The sequence below is a fragment of the Pleurodeles waltl genome, chromosome 6 (assembly GCF_031143425.1).
Source record: "Pleurodeles waltl isolate 20211129_DDA chromosome 6, aPleWal1.hap1.20221129, whole genome shotgun sequence".
NCBI lineage: Eukaryota > Metazoa > Chordata > Amphibia > Caudata > Salamandridae > Pleurodeles > Pleurodeles waltl.
In genome coordinates, this window is record NC_090445.1 from 484,262,604 (window position 1) to 484,281,563 (window position 18,960).

An 18,960-nucleotide genomic window follows, 5' to 3' on the forward strand; every position below is an offset into this window, starting at 1 on the left:
ACACGAACTTTGTGAACTTTTGTGAATAATGTGGTATAATTTAAATTTCACCCAGGCCTAGTAATAAGCCAGTGGATGAGTACCCGCAGTGCACTGGTTAATTACATATGCTAACCCAACCAAACCTCACTATTCAGGTTTGGGACATGCAAACGTGGTTCTTCAATTATTACAGTTATAGTTAGATAATAATACACTTTCGTTAAAGATGTTGCCTAGTAAGTTTGTGAGGATGTGCCTCATCACAAAACTGCTTGACGCTAGATCTTTGCCTGTCAGTTCAATTAATCTTTCTCTAAATGTGGTATATTTTACTATTTTGAGACATACTAAGAATTTACTACCTCAGAGGAATACCCTACTGTTCCTTCCCAACCGAGGCTGTGTGGTGCATTGCATTAAGCAGTATCTTCACGACAATAAGGAACTGAAACATCAACACAATTATTTTCTCGAGAACCATCATGTAAACAATTGACAAAGTACCTAACCCTCTTGTCATCTCTCTGTTTTTTTAACCCCCTATAATAACCACTTGGTTTCTAAGTGAGCTTTTTTGGTGCATAAACCAGCCTGGATCCTAATAGCATGGTTGCCTTCAATAAACAAAGAGATCTGATTAATCCTGGTTCTCTATTCAGAATTATTTAGCCTTCTCTAAGTTGAGGAGCAACCAAAATGTCTTAGAAGTATAATAACCTTAACATACACATCTTTTGCATCCTTAGAATGTGCAAATGGATTGCCAGCAAAGTGATAATGTGTCCCACGAGACACCTAAGTTCATTTGTGCCTCACCAAACCAATGTATATGTTAGCAATATGAGGAAGTGTATTCCTTTCCTCAACTGTTAATGTAGATATTGCTTGAATGAGAATTTACCTGAAAAACAAGAGGCATCTGGAAAAACAGGAAACAATTAGTTTAATTAAACATTACGGCTTGGAGAGCAGTTACAGAACAGGGTCTTAAGACTGTCTCACAGTGCACATTGGTTTTGAAGCATATTTTATACATTTCTCTGTGTGTAATAAAACCATAAGTATGCATACAGTTGTCACAGAGTCATAGATACAATTTTAGATTGGGAATGCAGGTGGTTCTCGACCTAGCATGGACACAATATGGGCCAGCGAGTATGTGTTCAGATGTCCAGACTGAGGGGTGTGTGGTTACTGTGTGTGCTGTGTGTGCTGGGTCCTGAAAGGCTAACTGTACCTAACTCCATGTGGCATCTCATTTTATAGTATTTTGAGAATGCATGCATCACCCTGACGATATGTGCTTTACTGGGGACAATCACTGGGGTCAATTGTAGTGTTGCTGTCTATCTGTGGGATCTGATCTAAGTTCTCCTTTTTGTGTGTTTGGCTTCCGGCTTAGTGTTACCCCACCTATGACCTGTCAGTCATTAACCTTCAGGCCTGGGTCTCAGAGCCTGCCTGACCACATACCTACGTGCTGGGGTTAACAGAGAGTTTATGATGAGGAAATCTAACATTGGTGATGCAACTTCATTTGTGTATAAAAATGTATTGTTTGTGTATACAAAATGTCTTGTTACTGTGCACATTGTTATTGATCAATCCAACGGTTGTATGTCGGAACGCCGCCTGCCGAAACAATGAGTGCCTGAACAACGAGGTCGGAACACCGACCTCGTTGTTACCACTAATGCCTTTACCACGAATGCATTAACAACAATATTTTGTTGTAAAGGCATTCCTGGTAAAGGCATTAGTAATAGGCACCCATTGATCCTGCATGCGTCACCCCGACTCCCCAACCCCGCCCCAAAACCTATAACCCCCTGACCCCCCACCCCTGCCTCAAAACCTAAAACGACTCCTCCCCAACCCCACCACAAACCTAAAACCCCCGAGCCCCCACCCCGCCCCAAAACCTAAAACGCCCGCCCCCTCAACCCTGCCCCAAAACCTAAAACCCCCCGACCCTCCACCCCTGCCCCAAAACCTAAAACGCCCGCCCCCCCAACCCTGCCCCAAAACCTAAAATCCCCCACCTGCCCACCCCGACTCAAAACCTAAAACGTCCTGCCCCCCAACCCCACACCAAAACCTAAAACCTCCTGACCCCCCACCCCTGCCCCAAAACCTAAAATGCCCCACCCCAACCCCACCCCAAAACCTAAAACCCCCCGACCACCCACTCCCGCCCCAAAACCTAAAACGCCCTGCCCCCCAACCCCGCCCCAAAACCTAAAACCCCCAGAACCCCCAATCCCGCCCCAAAACCTAAAACCCCCTGACCCCCACCCTCGCCCCACAACCTAAAACCCCCACCCCCCACTTACCTGAATCGTCGCCTCGTCATCCGCGTCGTCCTCCTCAGACGACTCCCTTGTTTGTGCCTTAACCACGCATGTTCGTTGTTCAGGAAATGCGTGGTTAAGGCACAAAATAACGAAGTTGTGGTTAAAGAAAGCGTTGTTCGGCTTTCGTTAACCAGGACTTTGTTATAAAAGAGTCGGCATAGAGGACATTTCCCCAATCCAACATCAACACAGACTCTTCCTGACCATGTAATCCTCTTTAACCCAGCCATGTTCTGTGTACTGTCAAGATGCATTATCATTTCCATAGTGGGAAACTGTGAATGCACTTTCAATTTTAGGAACAATCTGAAAATGGTACTAGATGAAATGGCAGCTGGGGTAAAGGTGTAAATAAAACTGCTTTCCTAAATTCAAAAAGTTATATTAAGAATTGGGATATCTTTGTGTACCCTACCATTCAGGGCACACAGAGTTAGTATATATGCAGCTACTTCAATAGGCTAAGACTATTAAGAGGAAGTAGATTTTTCATTGGGGCTGAGAGTAGCCCACCAGAAGTAATAATGGCACTATTCTTGTTAGGTGAGGAAAAGGTTTCATTAATTGAAAGTTAAGTTCAACCATTAGTAGCTACTGCACTGAACAGACAGGCTCAACTTAAGAAACAGTATAAGGTATTTATAATTGCCAAAATAGTTAGAACGGTTTTGAAAAGCATATTGCAATAAAAATCCCACTCCAGTTTATAAAAACATAAAATATTTTGATGAACAAAATAACACACAAAATACATAAATCCAATGAGGGGAACCAGAGATACACATTTTTTAAGTTTTAGATAAAAAAAGCACAAAATGCTAACCTCAGGCAACTGATCGCTTGTGACAGGGACACAGATAACGTTTCAGGCTGAGAGCAAAGGATCTTGGGTCAAATATGAAGGCTAGAGTAGCCTTGGTCAAATAGTCACCTTCAGAAATATACATTTTCTGAGAAGGTGAGTCTTCAGTGGAGCAAGGCAGCAGTCTGGATCTAAAGATGGGAATGATCATAATGTAATGCTGCTGGTCAAGATCTCAGTGAAGCTGTTGGCAAAGGCACGAGAAGGCCAGAGTGGGAATAGTCCTGATTTCACACCCAAGAAGTTTTTGACATTGATCAACTGCTGTTCGGCATCAGGCCCAGTGAAACGTTTTACCTTCAGATGAATACACTTTTCTAGAAGTTGGATTCCTCCAGCAGATAAGGGTGAAGTTAAAGAGGATTCAATGACATTGGATGCAGCTTGGCATTATGACCACTGAAAGGGATGCTGCAGAGAAGAATGTAGTGGGAGCTATGGTAAAGTCAGGCCCAATGGCGATGCCCCATTGGCAGATCTAATTTATAGATGGGTGCCAGATGTCTGTCCGTTCTCCAGGCAAAATGTCTTGAAAGGTTTCTAAGTCCTAAATTTTAGGATTAAGCAGGAGGAGTATACTCTGAAACCAGCCATGGGTTCCCGGCTCTCGGGACAATCATTTGGAGATCAGTACTCACTCCAACCAAAGCAACCAGCAGGGCCCAGGGCAAGTCACATAGGAACTGGTCAGCTGGGCTCCTCTGGGAAATTGGTTTCTGGCAGCTTTGGAATGCTTGTAGCTTACCAGGTGGTCAAATGCCACTTGGAGTCCACTTTGTCCTGGGTACAAGTGGGAGCAAGACCAACCCTTAGGGTTACCATCACAAGTCACAGCAATACATGCAGTTCTTTTATCTTCCACAGGTCCAGTAGTGTTCTGTATAAGGTACCAACTGGCACTGCAATTATACCTGGCACTAGTTTGTGGTTGAGGGTTAGTCGTGGCATTTCCCTAACCCATAGGGAAAAGGTTTCCAGGTGCAACTCTACCCACTTTTGCAGCAGTTCCTGTTTGCCTGTCAGCAAATAAACCCACACTGCACTTTTCTACTGACAACCAACATCGTAGAATAGGCTTTCTTCCTTTGTGCAGAGCTCCCTGTGCTCACCCAAAGACGTAGCTATGGAAAAGGCTAACCCTCCTTCAGGTCACTCGAAGCCAGTTTGAGTGTAGCTCCCCTTCCAGCTGTGTTGAAGCCAGGCTGACCAGGAAGACAAAAAGAAGGCTCATGTGTGAGATACATCTGTCAGTAAAAGGGTAGTCACCATTTGAAGATATGCAAGGTTTATGGGCACAACTCTCAGGCCATCCTATAGAGGGAAGCATAATCTCTACCCACACCGTAGGCCAATTGTCCCTGTCTTCAAACAGTCAGGTGACAGTTGAGTACTTAACAGAAAGGGCGCTAGAGGCTTTTGGGTGTGATAAAATATGTCATTCTAATTGCACCTTCTCTGTAATAGAAAACAAAATACTTTACTATTAAGTTGGATTTTGTTTCACTGTTAAAATTAGTTCTTGAAGTATTTTCCTGGCTATTACCACACCAAAATTGCCTTTAGTTCATAAAATAAGGAAGCCCAGTGCTTTCCTATGGCACAGCCTTGCTACCGCAGCCCACAGACTTCCTGCAGTGAAAATATGTTTTAGGACATTTTCACTTCAAGGACTTGTGTAACATTACATTTCTACGTGCCCTGCTTTTAAAGACTATATACTCTGCCTTATGGCTAGGAAAACCTACTTATGGGGTGACATTTATATTTAAATAAAAGGTTTAGTCCTTCCAAAAGGGTTATTTTGACAGGTCAAATTGACAGTTTAAAAACTGCACAGCCAGCTGCAGGGGCAGACCAGGAGTCATGATTTACATTACCACTGTAGTGGTGGCACAGTAAGAGCTTCAGCCCATGAACGAGAGTTGACTTACTAGCCCTAGGCAGACTTATTCTATCTCCTTAGTATCCTACATTATGTATGTCTTCTTTAGCTGAGGTGCCCTGTATGCAACCTATCTCATGCTTGAGAAAAATGGCTTCACAATTTCCTCTCTTAGCAGTGGACTCCAAACTCCAGCATTCTAGGATAACACATTTAACAATCTTTCAGAAGAGCAGTCACCACCCACATGTTCAGTATTTGTACAGTTGGAGCTTCTTTGTTTAGAGTTGTGGCCAGCTAACTCCAATCTCTCACCATCTCCAGAGGACACCTTAAAAAATCTCCCATAACTTGTGTTGTGTGTCTCATCCTTCCTCTGGAAGCATAAAGAAAAACACACACCTTAGGCACTCATAAGAGTCTGTAGTTCTTGCCTACTGCCAATGTATACATTCTATTGGGTCCCTATTGTACTGTTAGCATCCAAGGTTAGATTTCCTGAATTAAAGCTAAACAATTGCTTTCCCTGTGCACCCTTGCTATATTGATGCCACACCTGGAAAACAGATGTTCATATATCAGATGTAGGATCTCACATCTGGACTTCTTCACATTACTGCTGCAATTTATACTTTGTTAGCATTCGTGTGCATCTTAAATTGTACAAAGTCACTGTCTGCAAGCTTTAAATGAGATAGGACAGGATGCAATCCTAGAAAATTAGAGATGATGTTACTCATGGGTATGTCACAGGAACCTTGTAAAATGTATTCTGGTATAAAATAAATTGAAAGAGGTTCAAAAACCTCATTGACTGTCAATTCTGCTTCCAGTTGGGGACAATTATAGCATGTATTTGATAAGTAGAACCCTTTCGCAGAGGTCTGAGATAGCCCCAAATATGATTTATTGTCCGATTGAAGCTTAAAACACCTTGAAAAGAAGCAGACATATAACAATTAGCTGAGGAGTTTAATCTAGATCCAAAAGAAGAGATAGCTGGGTTTGCATTGTCAACAACTTTTTCCCTAATACTAGGAAAGCCGATAACTGAAGAAGGATTCATTATGAACTTCAATGAGTTTTAGATCGGAGTCATTATTTTTTAGCTGGGAACCAGAGGCCCATGCCAATTGGTGGCCCCAGTGGTTAGATGTTCTCAATCAATCAAGTATTGTAAAGTGTGGCTTGTCACCCATGCAGGTATCCAGTTGCTAGGAGCAGATCATCACTCAAAACGTCAGGTCTTGAGCCCTTTCCTGAAATCGGTCAGCATAGAAGAGGTATGGAGATGAGGCGTTCTCAGCCTTGGAAGTGAGGTAGAAGAAGGAGTGTCCTTCTGGACTGCCACTAAGAATGTGGGGGATCTGTGTGAGGGCCAAGTGTGAGGAGAACAGGTTCCTGCAGGGGTGGTGGAAATTCTGCTGTTGGTTCAGGTAGGCGGGTTTCTGGTCATGGAGGGTTTTGTAGGTTTGGGTGAGGAGCTTGAAGTGGCATCTTGTCTGGACTGGGAGCCAGTGGAGGTCTTTGAGGTGCTGGGAAATGTAAGTTCTCTTGGGCAGGTCTGGAGGCCAAGTTCTGCATTGATTGGAGTCTTTGAATGAATTCAGTGGTGGTGCCTGCATAGAGTGCATTGCCATAGTCAAGATGGCTGGTGATGAAGACATGAGTGACTGTCTATTAAGTCATTGTGTAAAGGACTAAACATTGAGAAATACCTAAATGCATTTCTTCAATTATTGGCACTAATTGCTGACACTGTCTCTCCTTTTTTCATTCACTTATATGCACTTTATGCATTTCACATGAACCTCTTGCACATTTAGCATAACAATAAGGGACTATAGGGATTAACTCCCTTTTTTGACTATACATGCAGTCTGTGTTTTTATATGCCTCTTTGTATGTGTTAAATCAATGCCTTGTCCTCTCATCTGTAATTGATCTGTTGCTTGATATATGTTTTTTTGTCTCTTACTATGACTCCTGTTTATGTTTCTGTTCTGATCCAGTACATTACATTCCTCTTACTTAATGCTTTGTTCCTTTTGAGTGTAATTAATTTGTTTTCTCACTATGTTTCCTGTATTTTCCAATACAAATCACCAATTTCATTGTGTTTCACATAATTAGTTCACTACAAGATGGTGTCCATTCTCTTCTTTTCACTTTTCACTGGTTAGTCCTCTTTCTTTCACTTGGATTTCACATAAATGGCACACCCACTCATGCATGTTCCGGATACGACTGCTACACTCTACATGGCACAGGACATTGCTAATCAGGTGAGCATGCTGACTATACGAATGGAGGAACGAGGGTAACACCTCTCTCTACTCTGTTCTTGTTCGACAACTCGTGCCGCTGACTACCGCTTTTGCCCCACTCTATTGTTGAAGCCCTTCAGGACACTGTTAATCAGGTGAGCACCCTGACTATACGAAAGGAGGAACGAGGGTAACACTTCTCTCTACTCTGTCTTGCTCGGCAATTCATGCCGCTGACTACCGCTTTTGCCCTACTCTATTGTCGAAGTCTTTCAGTGATAACGATTAACATCTGAGAATGCCCCAGTTTACTGCTAGGCAACTTTGTGCCTTTTTCCAATGCTTTTTACCATACCCTATCACCAATAGTTGTCGGGGAGAGCGCCCAACACCTTACAATGCCCATTGACATGAGATACCTCTTATTTAAACTCAGCAACAATACCTTTACGGCACGGACATAAAAGAACACTTAATGTCACTTTCCTTTAACTCCAGCTCCTACTGACTACGTGGCAATTATACGAATAACCAGGCATTGCCAACTAGGACAATAACGCCGCTATGGCATGTTTTATTACAAATTCCAACCTCCTAGCGTAAGACACTGTATTTTTTTTATCCACTACGGCTCACAGTCCTTCAGATATGCTACAATCAGTACATCTTACCTAGACTCACCAATTTTGCAACAATATACTTACCTTTCTACGAAATACTATAGAGTTACAATTATTTTATCTTGATATTCAAAATGCTTGGACCTCGCAACTTACTCTTTTAAGTATGTTTTAGGCTTATCATGGCCCCTTCATACAGACGTATTCTTTGAAAGACAACTGAGAATCTGGTCTGATTTAATAAATACCAAATGCTCATGATTTCTTAGACACGTCCCTCCATTGTAACTAGGGGTACTTATACCACCCAACACTTCTAGACACTATCTCCAAAAATACGTTTTAGGTATGTTTAACATTTCCAAAGTGTTTCAAAAATGTTTCATTGGCATTACGGTGGCACTATAATCACAATACGGTTCTAATATATGCACATTCAATGATCCCATCACACTGAATTTGTGTCTTGCATGACCTTTTTTCTTCTCTGGTCTCCACCATACACAGACGTTGTTCAATATCAACCACTTCCCATAGACATGCTAGCCATCTTGTCAGATGGCATGATTACCATAAGAGTTGTTTTCTCTTTCTAACTTTTGACACTCTATGATGAGAATCCCCTGTTACCATCTATAATGTTCTTATTGCCATTCTTTTCCTTGCCTATTTGATCTGCAGCCTTAAGAAAGTCAATATGACGAAACACGAGTTGGCTGTATTTTGGATTTATCATTGTTTGACAAGAATAAACTTCTATCAACTCCAATAACGCGTTTTTGGACTCTGAATTTACTCTTTGACTTGGATAAACATTGCTGGACTACACCGGTGTGCCTGGTATACATTGACAGTTTTCTATTCTGATTGGCCTTCCAGTCAGCATTTTTGACACCTGTGGTGGTTGGGTGTTACACCAGGTTGGCACCCTCGTTATTAGTTTCTGCAAAGACTAACAAATTTCCCCAGAATTATATATACGTACTTAATTGGATGTGCACACTCTATGGCATTAACCACCTTGTTTATTGTATTGTAAGCTTACTCAGTTTGTTCAATTAAGGTGAATAGTGGCATGAGTGCCCGGCTAAGTTGGAATCTTTGCTGGTTGAACACTTTAAATATCACAACTATTGATATCACAATAATTGATTGGAAATGGGTAAATTGAGGGTGGGGCTTGCTCCAATCAATTTTTTAACATCTTTTGACTCCATCAGTTTGTGCTCTAGGGGAGGATCATTACTTACAAAAGTAGAGTTAAGTGAAATGGATGAGACCTCTGAGATGTTCAAATACTCCTGTAGATTATGGATTTTGACAAGTATTACTTGTTGCTTTAGTATAATTGAGCATTTTTCTGGGTTTATTGAATTACAAGGTTTTTTAATGGATGGAGAAAAATAAGACGTGAAGGACTTTATAAGAACCAAGTTATTAAAGGAACCAATCATTTCCATTTTTGATGTGCTTTAAAGACCTTTACACCCATCAATGACACCTTACCTGTTTTTAACAAATCTAGAAATGGCAAATACATTTTCCTAGACTTCCAACACCCAGCCTGGGACAAAAACCCCAGTTCAACCTGCCCCCTTCCAGCACAACAGCAGTACAGTTAACACATTGTTTATTAAGCTATTGTAGCATCTTGATGTTCTGTGCAGTAGAATCCTCATGGTTCTGGTCACACTCTGAACAGTAAGTACGTAATGGATGGTGAAGTGTAAGGTGTGGTTCACAGAAAGTATGATGTAATGCACAGACTGTTAGTTGTATGCTGAGGAATGCAGTATTGTTTTGATTGCAGCTCCCATGTGGAATAATTCAAATGCATGGTATAGAGCTGGGGAAGACGCTACAGCTTGTAGTTGGAATTTGAAGGCCTTCCCCACCTATGGGAGCAGTCACAGAAGACACTCTCAGGTCTCCTCCATCAGCTCTTCACCAATCTTCTTGCCTCCACCATGAAGAATCAAACTTCAGTGCACAACATACTATAAGAGCAATACAGTCACCACAGTGTGGCGCGAAGCGGTAGGTAAAGTACATTTAAGTGATTATGTTTGAATTTGAAAAGTACTGCCTTGGCGTGTAGATGAAATTTGAAGGTCATATCCACAAATGGGAGCAGTCACAGGTCACAGTCTCCCTCTCCTCTTTGTTGTATTCATTGGTCCACTTGCTCTCACCAAGGGGAACTGGACTTCAGTGTTGGACAGATTAAAATAGCAACACAGTTACTCAGGTGTAGCAGAGAGAATCATTTAAAGTGCACACAAATGACTAAGTAAAAATAAAATGGACATGGGAGTAAGAGTAGACCTAAGTAAGGGTAAGAGTATGTAGCAATAGGAGTATGAGTGAGTAGAAACAACATGAGAAATACACAGCATTATGTATGAGTAAGTGCATGTAAGAGTAAAGAAAATTAAAAGTAGGAATTACTAGCAGCAACAGTATGAAAAAAGTAGCATATGTCAAAATAATTGCAGGAGTAAATTTACTAGTAACAGTACAATGAAGACAAGGGAGAAAAAGGATTAAAGAAAGAAGGTATGAAGGAAAAGACCATTATGAAGAGACAATACTGAAACAAAAGGGAAGCATGAAGAGAGCAGTCTCAGTGACAGAGAGAGGTAGAATGAGAGAGTAAGAAAGAGAAATCTTGGAAAAAGTGGAATAGGAAGCGAGTTATAGTGAGAGAGAGGGAAAGAAAGCGAGAATACAAAAGGGGTGAATACCAAAATAACAGAGGAAGGACAAAAGAGCATTCAGGAGAAATGGTTGTTCAACTGAAAGATGTTCAGTCTATTGTGTAGCTATTTTAGCCATGTTTTAGACACTTTGGGGGTGATTCTAACATTGGCGGGCGGCGGAGGTTCCCCCGTCAAAATACCGCTCCGCGGTCACAAGACCGCTGAGGGTATTTTGAAATTTGCCCTGGGCTGGCGGGCGGCCGCCAAAAGGCCGCCCGCCAGCCCAGGGCAAATCTACCTTCCCACGAGGACGCCGGCTCCGAATGGAGCCGGGCTAGTGGGAAGGTGCGACGGGTGCAGTTGCACCCGTCGCGTATTTCAGTGTCTGCTTTGCAGACACTGAAATACACAGTGGGGCCCTCTTACGGGGGCCCCTGCAGTGCCCATGCCATGGGCACCTCAGGGGCCCCCAGGGCCCCCGCGGCACCCCCTACCGCCATCCTGTTCCTGGCGGGTCTCAGATGGCGGTAGGGGGTGTCAGAATCCCCATGGCTGCGGAGCACGCTCCGCAGCCATGGAGGATTCACCCGAGCAGCGGAAAGTCGGCGGGACTCCGCCGACTTTCCATTTCTGACCGCGGCTGAACCGCCGCGGTCAGAATGCTCGAGGGAGCACCGCCAGCCTGTTGGCGGTGCTCCCGTGGTCGGTGACCCTGGCGGTCACCAGCCGCCAGGGTCAGAATGACCCCCTTTGTTTTAGCTAACTAGGCCTGCAGCTGTGCACTTTAATACAGTTACATTTTATTCAGCATTGGTTTATTTTTCTAGCAATAGCTACTTTTGCAGTGGTATTTTATTTTCTCTATCTCGGGATGCATCACGTTCTTGGACATTTATTTCACTTTGTGCTTTCTTCAAGGCTACAGTCAGATAGGGTTGCCGACAAACGTGGTATGCTGTGTCTCCCGCATTCACAGAAACACACAAACTCATATGTGGGGACCATTTCTTAGAATGACAGCTGTTTTATTATAAAACACCCCTTTTTGTCCCAGACACATTAGAGGGAGATTTAAGCAAGATGACCACAACTGTATGCTGATTTCTGCATACTTTGCTAGAGCTACTTGCTTAGACGACAGATCCCTGATCCAGATGGGGAAGGTTTCTCTTTAGACATCAGGCCTTCCTTTTTGGTGTGAGGGATAATGATCTCCTAGGGGGAAACCCGAAGGGCAGATTATGCTTAGTATGCTGTGCTCATACTTAGCGTAGGTGAAGGGTTATGGATCCACTCCACCATTTAGAGAGCATGGTAGGACTGTTTTTGTGTTTTACATTTAGACACATGCCTGTTCCTATTGTTTTCTATCATTCCCGTTATTGCTATGCACATACTTTTATCTAGGATGCAGACATTTTAATAAATGCTTATTTAAATATATTCTGCCTTTATTGTCTTAGCCTGAGGGAGATCTTGGTGACTAAGAGAAAGGGATGCAATCCGATGTACCACGATTCTCTGGGGACTCTATCTTACCATGAGCTCGGTTGCCACAAACATCTCGGTCACAGATGAGGTGCTGCTAGTTAGCCAGAAACCCCGGATTAGGCTGTCAGGTGTATCCTGGTGTGGAATTGTACCCAGTACCCACAACCCAGGCGATCCTATGATCCAAATCCAGAAGCCTCATTACCCTAATGAGAACCTATGCAACATGGTGCCACCAACATTTGGTCAGGCATAAAAAATGAGACACCTCAATACTATATATGGAGACATCCATTGTATTTAGAATTTCCTCCTCAGCTAGGTAGGTGAGACCTATCCTGAGCTGTAAGTTGTTCAAGCTTGAACCATAAAAGGATTGAACCCCAGTTAGTATTTTTATCTCTGAATGCATAAATCAGTAATATGGCGAGCCCTTAACGGCTAGCAATAACAGTAAATATAAGAGGCCCCCTTACTACACATTTATTGGCCAGTGGCCTAATGGCCCAGGGAGGTCCAGTTACCTTTCTCGTAGAAGCCCATGCAGCCTACAGAACATATTTTTTTTATTCTTGGGACACCTTTCCTGCAGTAGATGGGAACACAAATACATTTCATAACTATGCACCTGTAAATCCACGTGCACAATACACAGCTTATGCACATTTAGAAATACCTTTATCATATCAAGACCACAATAACTGGCTTGATGGAGCACTACCCCATACAGTTTTACCTGTTAGGTTAGGTCCATTGAGTATTGCTGGCCCGACCTGGCCTTTATTGTCCACATATACACGACATCCTGATGCAGCAGGCTTGGCGGTAGCTGAGGTCTGCTGCTTATATACAGGGATAATAACAATATATAGATTGCTAGCACAATTTGTTATGCTAACATTGAACACAAACCCAGCATGAGCTGCTCCAGGGCAAGCACATGCAGCAACTCCAGGTATAAATCCTGCAACTGTACATTCGATCAAGGGTAAAGGGTAAAGTACCCACCAAACGGGAGGAGATTCCGTTTTGTTTAGCTACAAAAATAAACTTACTGGAAGCAGTCTTTCCCCTTACGGGATTTCAGGATAGAATTATTTTTTTTGACAATGTGCCTGCCTGTTGGGATGGTTATCACAATTGAAAACTGCAATACATGGGGCACGGTGTATGCCGCGCTCTACAAAACTGCACGTTATCCCCAACGCTTGCCAATCTTCCAGAGGTGTTGAAACAAATTCAAGGTGAATACAGGGCTGCCCTGGATTTGGGGATGCAATTAATAGGTAATTTTGCCACTGTAGCTTCAATAATATTAAGTAACATTATGTGGGAAGCAGTCGCACTGACAGTGCGCATGTGGATCTGTGACGTTCTGGTACAGGATCAAGAATGTGAGCTGCCAAAGATTATCCTTGAAACATACTCCAGTCTAGGACAAGATAGTCTGGGACACAGACCAACTAAGCCACAGGTACATGGTAGATCCAATAAGGATACTGCCAAGCAGACACCTGAGGGTTCTAAAAAACACTGGGATAAATAAACAACAAATACCTAGAAAAGAAAGGGAAGAATCTCTGCATTCAGAGACCCCACAAAATAGGCACAACCTTAGAAATAGGGATAATATAAACATGCCGAACAGATATCAGTATACTTATACACGCCAATCTTGTTCCTTTCAGGACTCACTGGAAAAACACAGTGAGAGAGGTGGGCAGTCAGATTAGTGGACTGAGTACGTGAAACCGAGAAAGAACTCACAACACTCATTGGAAGTTTCTGTTCAAAAAGAAGAGAAACTTCCACAACAGAAACCACCGTTTAAAAAGAAAAAAGTGGCAGCAGTTGCAATATGACATGCCACTCAAGAAGTGGGCTTTTCTAAAGAACAAGACGTGGGTGCTAGCATTGCTAGAAAGTGCAACAGAAGTCACAATTGTTCACCGGGATCTGGAGGTAAAAGCAACTGATGGCTACCTACAAGTAGAGACTGTGGGCATGAGTGTCTCCACACCAGATGGAGTGTATAAAGTAACTATTCAGTTTGAAGGGGACATCAACCACATAATAGACGCCTACTTTTGGGATCACATCATCTCTATTTATGATATTCTGCTGGCCGAAAAAGATTGGCCACCAGTATTTGTCCGAAATCTCCCATACGGGGGGACATTATTGAAAAATCTTTCTTGCCTCTTGATCCGAATGAGCTTGTAGAAAAATACGCCATTAATTGGGTTGTGGTGCAGGAACCCGCACTATATCGCAGTCATGTAGGGTGGGACAAAGGTTCTCCCTACCATATAATACCAATAAAATCTCAACCTCAGCCAATAAAATATGAGGGAAAAGCCCCAGTGACGGAAATCCTCACACAACTAGAGTATCAGGGTGTCATTGAATTCTAAGACTCATCAATGAATAATCCATTATTTCCGGTCGCTAAACCCGACCACTCATATAGAATAGTCTTAGACTATAGGCTTTTAAATAGTCACACAAAAACATATGCTATACAAAATGCACAGAGTACAGCATTAATAACAAGAAAATACAAAACAACCCTGGATATATCCAACGGGTTCTTCCGGCAAAACAAAGGGGGTTATTACAACTTTGGAGGAGGTGTTAATCCGTCCCAAAAGTGACGGTAAAGTGACGGATATACCACCAGCCGTATTACGAGTCCATTATATCCTATGGAACTCGTAATACGGCTGGTGGTATATCCGTCACTTTACCGTCACTTTTGGGACGGATTAACACCTCCTCCAAAGTTGTAATAACCCCCATAGTGCCTGAAAGAAGGGACTTACCAAGTTTCAGCCCTTTAGGCTCTCAGAACAATTTTTTATGACTCCCACAAGACTATAGGAACAGTCATGGACTGTTCTCAGCTCATGTGACATCGCATAGCCATCGACCCTGAGGCATTGTCCTATGCGGATGATATTTACCTCACAGATGATGATCTCATACACCAACTTAGACGGGTAGCCCGCGTTGTTTTAGGTTTCACCAAAATCGGCTACAAATTTAACCTAAAAGAAACAAAAATAGCCTTTATCAGTGTCCTGTTTCTAGGATACTAATTGTCAGATGGAGGCAAGAGCCTGGTGCCCCAATTTTTAGACAAATGCGCTCAACTACAACAACCAAATACAATTAAAAAGCTCCTATCAGTGTTGGGCTTCCTGAATTTTGGCAGAACATACATTACAGAATATGCACAATGCATAAAACCATTATATGACCTAATACGTCCTGACTTTACAAGCAAATTCTGGACAGTTGAACACATGCATTCTTTAAGCATTACAAAAAGACATGCTTGAAGCTACACATGTACACACAAGGGACAATAAAAAAACATTTGGTCATCAGAGTAATTGCTGATGCCATTGGTTCACCTATGTGACTTTCAATAAGGATGAGACTGTACCGATTGCATATAAATCACATCGATATTCTACAGCCGAACGCTTTGCTCCCACAGAGAAAATTCTCACTGCTGTTCAAATGGCGGCCCTTAAAGAGAGACCACCGGCCCCAGGGAATGGCATTATTGTCGTATGCTCAGTCCCAATCCTTGAGGCTATCACCAAAGCAAGCGTCATGAACGTTAGAGCATTACATTCACGTTGGATTCAAGGGGCTACTTCTCTGACTGCCACTGATGTTGATTATGTGTTTGATTCTAAATTACAGACCCCAAAATTCCTACAGTATGAACTTGAATATCCAGTCCCAGCAAATACACTACCTATTGAACAATACAAAATAATTGTGTACACCGATGGTTCAGCACAACCTGCTATAGGTACCAAACAACAATACTCAGCTGCTTGCGCAGTCGTGAGTGGATATATGAAGGATGGCAAGTTACATTCAGAAAAAAAATACACACAGACTCTAGGAGACTGCACAGCACAACTTGCAGAGCTTAGGGCTCTGGTGATGGCGCTGGAACATATGGCTCCTGAGCAGATGACTCTGATTGTCTGTGATTCGTACTACTGTGTCCAGTCCTTCAATGAATACTTTCATTGCTGACGACAAAATGGGCTTAGAGATTCAAAAGATACAATAAAACACAAACTTCTGTGGGGGAAGTTAGCGGATCTTAAGGAAAGCTACCCAGGCCAATATTTATACTTTTTTAGCACCTCATTTGCATAATGTTTTGACACAAAAGCGGCACAAACTTACAAAATACAATTGTATTTTGTAAGTTTGTGTCGCTTTTGCGTCAAATGCAGTGCAAATGTGGTGCTAAAAAAGTATAAATATGGGCCCCAATGTCCATGTTGTACATACACCAGGACACCAATGTGTTGGAATTCATGTTGAAGGCAACGTTTTGGCTGATGAAGAAGCAAAGTTAGCAGTAGTAATGGCTTCGGTCGCAGCAGTAAAACTCTCTTAAACAAGAGTGAATGATGAAACATTAGCAGCTATAGGAGCGATGGCTGAGGGCACACCTATGCCCATAGCCTATCTCACTAGATATTCCTACTGGATAAGAGGCATATTTAACGCAGAAGTAAAAATTCCAGTCGTGGGGTCTGAGCGATTCCTGAAGGGAAGAGAGTTCTTAGTAGCTTTTCTTTGTTTTTGAGAGTGGGGGAACCTTATTCCTTGCCCACTCCCGATTTGTTTTTAATATTGACCAAGGCCTTCCACTTCAATTAAAACTCACTGTTAGGAGGTCCTTGATCCAATTTTCTTCCATTTTTTCTTTCTTTTGCCTTTTCTGTTTTGATGGTTGGTTTGAATATATTGCAAACCCTTACTTTGGCACACACTTTCATTGAAGATCTCTGGCAAAGTGCCCCCTCATGGGGCCCGTCAGACATTGCAGTACCAGTCTGGCGTGGAGCAGGTCCTATGATGAAGCATGACATCCATCGGATTTGTGAGAGCCTGTACTTCTTAGTATTAGAAGTGTCTGTGTTGAGCCTGTGCCTTCATTTCTGTTGTTTAGGAACTGTGTACTCTTTTTGATGTGTTTAGTATTTTGGGAGGCCGAACACTGGACCTTTGTTAATCTCCCTGTCCCCCTCTTTTTTTGACACCGAGGTAGTAAAAACAGCACATGAAGGAGTTGCATCTGTAAGTGCTGGTGTGGCTGCTGTAATTGCAATATTGCAATCACGCTATTTGTGGCCATTTCTTTACAAACAGGCCAAGCAGTGTGTCCTTTGTTGTAACATCCACCAACAAATAAAAGGCTTCAGTGTTAAGCGCCTCAGACACCTCTCTTAATTTCCAACAAACCTTTACAGTGTGTGTACTTGGACCATTGTGGTCCCCTGACACCAAACAGTGCATACATATACATTTTAGTTGCTGTTGACTCTATGGGTCTGGCCACAATGCTCTGCTGACACTCGAACTGTTATTAAATATTTGCAAGTCTTTGTTGGTACATATGCTATTGCGGCTTTCCACTCGGACCGGGGACTTGCTTTTGCCTCAAGGGCTTACATGGATACCATGGCTTCATTAGGGTCCAACTGCATTATTCAGCTGCTTTTCACCCCAAGGGGTCGTGGAGCGTTGAAACCGCAATCTAAAGCAATCCTTAACAACAAGAGTATTAGGCACGGGTTGTAGTTGGCTTATACACCTGTATGGAGTTTAGAGAGCAATTACAAATCTGCCTAGAAGGTCCCTGGGAAGGCGTACTCCATATGAGTGCCTGTTTGGTACTTGAATGTATGTCCAAGATCTTGATGGTCCTGGCATGGATGTGGCAGTTACATCTTTTGACATAGTGAATGTGTCACTGTCTTGCAGGAGTTACAACAATTCCGTGACGACAACGCATCTGCCAGTGCTGACTCTTCTGGGATTCGGGATGTACCAGTAGCATCTACCAGCTGGATTCCCAAGCTGGGAGATCTAGTACGTGAAAAGATTGTTGTGAAAAAGGAATGTGGTCCTTCTTATCGTGCATCAGTCCCAGTCCTTGTAATACACGGTACCAGAACTGCTATTCCACCACTGTTGCCTGGTTTGAAAGAGAAACGCTTTGTCTCAATTGACAATGTCATAGACACAACTATGATTTTTACATGAGTATCTTCTCCACACACGCAGTTAAATCTTTCACTGCAACCATGATTTTATGTTTAAGTGTCAGGAGACCACCTACAAACAGGATAAATTGCAGTGTTTACAGCTGCGGCTGCCACAAATCTCAAGGGGAGGGCAGGGGAACATGTGGAGTGGGAAAGAGATGGAGGGGGAAAATATTTTGTTTTAAATGTACCTTACTGCTGTCTTCGCCTCCAGCCACCTCACGCTCCTCTTCCTTCCATGTGGTGTCCCAGCATTTGCTGGGACACCAGCACAGGCTCCCTAGCAATCCTGGTGCTGCTTACATGCAAAATTAGTCTGAGCGGCAATCCCTGTGGCTCAGACACAAGCCATGCAGCACACATAGATGGAGATAATAAGAAGAAATGAACATATTCCTCCTTGTTACGCCTCTCCTGGGGAGGTGTATCTTTTTGGTGCATTCTGAGGTTTAAATTTGCATGTAAACCATGGAATGTGTCAAAATCCATAGATGTTGCATGCAAACATCCAAGCAACACCAATGGAAAATGCCTTTCTGGAGCAGAGTATGGAATGCAGCAATGTGGTCTGTGTTATATTACTCAAGGTGTATGAAGCCACACAAGGCCATGCGTGGCTTCATAAATCTCACTTAATATTTGTGTCACTCTAGCACCACATTGCCTGGTGCAAGAGCGATGCAAAGCACACCATTAGCCCTGAAGTGGAATTCA